Raw genomic sequence first — 6,016 nt, 5'->3', positions numbered from 1 at the left:
TAATTATTTTATTAAATAAAAAAGTTAAAGTCACTTTATTTGCAGCTAATATAAGACTAAACTATTAATAGCGCTAGGTGCTAGCCACTAGGTGTCGCTATTCGGAACTTGCACATAGCGAATATTTAAATCTAAGTAAATTTCACTAGCAATATGTATATTTATATATATATATATATATATATATATATATATATATATATATATATATATATATATATATATATACAGTATACTCCCTCTATAACGAACACGGTTATTACGAGGTTTCGCTTATAACGAGATACATTAGATGTCCCGTGAAATTTCTATTGAACTATAACCTTCTATAGCGAGGCAAATTTGGTTATAACGAGAGAAAATAAGATCCAAAAACGTGTTTTTTTACGTTTTTAGTCCGGTCGTGGCTATAAATAAATACCTTTTCAAACAGCCCCTCAATAAACTTAACTGCAGCCCGCAATAAACTTCTTTACAATGAATAAATACAACTGTTTCACATCTTTAGAAAATATATGATAGAATGATACTGGACCATTTAAAGCAGTTAAAAATAACAGAGTTCTTAAAATTGCAGAAGCGATAGTTCATGTTATCCTTGAAAATACGATTTATACATTATGTAGTTGGAAAAAAATATAAGTACAGCTTTTTTGTTTTAACGTATGTCATTGATAATAAAAGTAAACAACTCTTTTATGTTTTATATATTTCATTGACAATAAAAGAAAACTTTTTTTCAAAAACGCCATTCAAACAATATTTATTAGCATCTTATATTGCTCCGAATGGCTTCACTATAGGAAGTTATTAGTTTAGAAAACTACAGATTCATATGTATGCACAGTATTATTATTGTCTGATATAACGAGATCGGCTTATAACGAGGTAATTAGTCTGTCATTTCAGTTCTCGTTATATAGGGAGTCTACTGTATATATATATATATATATATATATATATATATATATATATATATATATATATATATATAATTATAAAATAATAGAGTACTAATCGCTAAAAAAGAATATAAACGTTAATCGCTGAAAAGTTCGTTAGGAAATAATTTTTTTACGTAGATATTTAGTCTTGACACAATATTTCGAACAAACCCGAATAAACTCACGAGTTTGAGCATTCTAAATTTACTTTTTGATAACAGGTGCAAGAATTTTAGAATAAATGTTATTTTATATCAACTTTTACTTATGTCAACATCATTTATATAAGTATTTGAGGCAAATATTTGTTTTGTGATCCAAAACAGAATAGTTATATATTTTTAGATATAATGAGGTACAAGGGGTTTTTGTGTGTTCTATTTGAAGAATTTTTATTTGCTCTGGGCCGTAAAACGATTTTTATTGTTGGAAAGTAACTATTTTACTTTCTATCTAGGGCGTGTGTGTTGTAAACTTTTTCTAGTGTTCTGTCTACTTTCTTGATAATATTTAGGGGTTGAGAAAAAACAAATGTACAAAGCTTAAGTTAATAAAAAAATTCCTGATATTTCGTTTTGTTTAGTTTTAGAAAGATAATAAAATATGAGGAAAACTGTACGGTTCGAAAAAAAATACCTTCGACCGATATTACTAAAAGATTGTATACTTCCTTCGGTTCTGCATCGATAACTATAATGTTGTATTCAATGTGGGCTCCGAATATTTTTAACATTAACAAAGTTTAATATAAGTTATAAATTGTGAATCTCAGTGATATATTGAAATAAACTGTAAGTGTACAAACTCTATACATAATATCCAGTTAAATTAGCATTAAAGTCAACAAATTGCAATTATTTGTTATTGTTGTCAATAAACAAATCAAGTTTTACCAGCAAAATAACCGCTTTTAGTAAAGACCGATATACTTGTTTTAGCAGATGCACAGGGTCGGACTTACTTTTCACTTAACGTTTATCGAAATAAATTCAAACATGGAATCACACAACAGTTCTACAATACAAGACCATCAAAATCAAATAAACACATCACAGTCATACTCTTCGGCAGTGTCGAGAGTGCAATTTCCTTTAAAGTCCCAAGCAATTATCTTTAGTGCATTAGAAAACACCAAACTTCAAGACTACCTTCTCCCACTTGGAAATATAATTCAACCAAAAAATATAATCTTCTCTTCTAGATCATCTAATAATCGCATATGTATGTATTTATCCAATAAACAAATAGTGGATAATTTTATGAATAATCATGGTCAAACAGAAATAAAAGGTGAATTTGTCAGAGCAAGAAGGTTAGTTACACCAGCGGAACGACTTGTGCTCTTCGGCGTATGCCCTTCTATACCACACCACTTGCTAATCAATGAGTTACAAAAAATCGGCATAGTTCCTGTCTCCCCCATGACATTCCTCAAAATTAGTGCTTCTATGCCTAAGTACAATCACACCCTTAGTTTTCGAAGACAAATATATATCAGTCCTCACAGTCTAACACTACCAGAGTCATTTACTCTTTTTGATAACACCATATATAGAATATTCATTTCTCAAGATAGTTTAGTTTGCTTTAGATGCAGGCAAGTCACATTACTTCACAGGACTCCGAACCACTAACTCAACTAAACCCTAACCAAAACAATAAAGTATCGGTATCCAGCCCAACAAATATATCCTTGCAAGCACCCAATGACACAAACTCTTCTCAGTGTGAAGGGTTGTCTCACGGGTTTGTGGTCGTCAGGACCAAAACGTAACTTTGATGAAATTATTTCACTTGAAGCAGATCCATCTGCTTTCAAAAGAAATGTAACATTTTTCCACCACCTAAAGTCCAAGCAAAATCTAGAAAAGCTAAAATTAGTTCAGCAAGCATTTCTGCTAACTTGCTTCTTGACCCTGCTAAAAACTTCATAGAAAATCACCCGCTACCGTTTCCTCTAAACTTTGATAAACTTGACATGCTCCTAATGAATATCACGGGTCAACAGATCCTATAACCACAATTCTAGAATATACCACAGACATATCAGCTTTGTCCCATATACTCAGTCAAGTTTACCTCCATTTAAAGGAAAGATCCATAAAACGTAAATTCACGTCCATAAGCAAAAAAATCCATAATTATCTTGGCAGTGAGGCATCGGATGCGGAAAGTGACACATCTCAATTAAGCCAACATTAAAATTCAAGTCTTTACTTCAGTGGAATATTGATGGATTTTTCCATCGCCTTGCTATGCTCCAACATCTAATTGGTGAACAATCTCCTGATGTATTATGCCTACAGGAAACTAATCTGAATCCCCAAAAATGAAGCAGAAGTGCGCGTAACGCTATCACCAGTGACGCATCAGAAACAGAGTGTCGGAGTGTCGCAGGCAATCTAGAAGTTTATTTCAAAAATAAGGTGTTAAGTGCGTGGAAGCGGGAGTGGAATGACTCTAGTTCTAAACTCAGAACCATCAAAAGTGACATTTTTTCATGGAAGTCCACAGCCAGAAATAGAAGATGCCAAACTATTATTACACGTTTACGACTTGGACACTGTAGGTATACTCACGCCTATCTCTTCTCAAATAGTGAACCTCCAAAATGCGAAACATGCAATACAGTAGACAGTATAAAGCAATTCTTGATAGACTGTCCTAAATATGAAAATCAAAGACAGTTTTACAATTTGCCAAATAACCTAAAAGCACTCCTCAACAAAAGTTTAGTTCGGGACAATTTATTAGGTTATTTAAAATGTATAAATATTTTACACAAAATTTAACTTAATTAATTGTTACAAATGTTCAATTGTTCATAAATTGTAATTAATTCATTGTTACAATGATTGATTGTTACTAATGTTAAATTTAATATTATTACAAATGTTACAGGAGTGTCGCTAATAACCTTTGGGGGAATGCGACTTTGTCTCTTTAAATAAATAAAAAAAAGATTGTATACTTTAAAAAAAGTAATATTTAAACACAAAGCCAAAATTTATATTTTTTTATGGATTTAATAGTTGTATCAACACCGAGATGGAAGAAACTACATCGATCTGAGTTATTAACTGACACAATTTTATTAAAAAAGTATATAATATCCTTTAAAATGAGGGTTTATACAGATATTTTTGTTAATTTGTTGCTTAATAATTGCAAAAATGGCTTAAAAAGTTGATTTTTAAAAAATTAATAACAATTATAAAAATGCACCAAAAACGTTAATTTTGCATGAGAATGGGGACAATATTCACCCCGTGCATGACTGACCCGACACCTACCGCCTTCACCTGACAGTTTTGGACCTCCCAATTTGAGGTTAAATATATGTTAAATACATACGAAATTGACAATTATTAATAATTCGTTTTTTAATTATATTTTTCTAGTTTATGTACAAAGTGGATTTAGTATTAAGAACTGGGTTTCTAAAAATTCATCATAATTTATCTTTTTAACCCCAAACCGAAAAGAAAGGAAAAAATCTAATCACGTTTGTCATGAGGAAGAGCATGTAATTAAAAATAATAATAGTAAAAGTTTTGAAATAAAAGCTAAAGTCATCAGGCCGGCTGCAGTTAGCTTGAAGCCTTATGAAACATCATTAAAGGTTTATTATTTGATATTTATTTTTTTATATTAATAGCACGAATCCATCTTTTTTTTTTTCTCTAATTTATATGTAATATTTGGAAACGTATAAAAACTACACTCACTATTTTTGCTATTATTAGCATTATTAAATACACAACATGTATTTGCACCCATTTTTGATAAAATTTATGCGTAAAAAGATATGTCCAATTTTGTCATATTTCGCCGCTAGGCACGCTGGCATCGTTTCAAGGTACCCCTACCATGGTTACGCACGGAGCGATACCATAGTACATCCACTCTATCTTATCCCATGCATGAAATTATTCACGAATTACTTTTTATACTAGGTCTCTTTTTTACTCACAGAAACTAGTATAGCAAAATTAAGCCACTTGTCCATAGAAATCACAATAAGTTGAAAAAGGATCAACAATATGGCATGTCTTTGATACTATGTTTACTGTAAATTTTGACGTTTATAATTTTCATGACAGTGATGTTAGCTCATTTGTCGTGTTTATTGATTTATTTAAATTTATTTTTTTTTTGGTTTTTCAAATTATTTAACTTGTAGTCTTTGGGTATGTCATTTGAATTATATATTTCCCAAGCGCAGCAACTTGTGTTGAATTTATATGAATATTTTGAGTTATAAAGAAGTAATGGAGGACCTTTGGAGCCTCTTACGTCTGTTCAAGAAGTAAAATATCAAATGCATGTTTGTTAATCAGTTATTATTAAATAATTATTTTTAGGATTAGGATTTAGGAATATAAAAGAGTTTCCGCTGTTTTAAAAATATCACTATGGACAATATACTCGATAAAAAAAGGAAAAAAAAACAATCCCGTGTAAAGCATGTTACTCTGCGCAGTTTGACCTGTCAGTTAAGGGATAAAGAAGTAGTGGATATTGGAAAATCATCGCTCAATACATTGTTAAAAGACATGAGATTTAAATTCAAAAAGGATGACAATTGACGAGCATTAATTGAGCAAACTAGTATTGCTGCTCTAAGAGCCAGATTCCTTCGTAAATATAAGAAAAATCTTGAAAGTGTATTTACAAGAGAAGTTGTTCTTTTAGATGAAACTTGGATTTACTCCAAAGTAAATAAAACAAATTTTTGGTAAGACAATAGTGCCAAAAGTGTCCGAAAACCAGAAGGTTATAATGGTAAACTTGTTGTAATTATTTACGTTGGTTCACGCAAAGGATTTGTTTCGGAAGCAAATTGATTGTTTTGTTCAAAATCTAACGTAGCTAATTATCATGGAGAAATAAACAATGAACTTTTTACTAAGTGGATAAGAACACAATACCTAATTTAGAAGAGCCATCATTGGTTCTAATAGATAATGCTTCTTACCACGGTGTTCCTTTAAATAAATAACCTTCAACTACTTCAAGGACATTTAACGGGGGACCGTTACATCAGAGATATTTTGGAGGAACATGTGGTT

This window comes from Diabrotica undecimpunctata, chromosome 8, assembly GCF_040954645.1.
Source record: "Diabrotica undecimpunctata isolate CICGRU chromosome 8, icDiaUnde3, whole genome shotgun sequence".
Taxonomy (NCBI): Eukaryota; Metazoa; Arthropoda; class Insecta; order Coleoptera; family Chrysomelidae; genus Diabrotica; species Diabrotica undecimpunctata.
Note: the sequence above shows the minus strand (reverse complement) of the source record.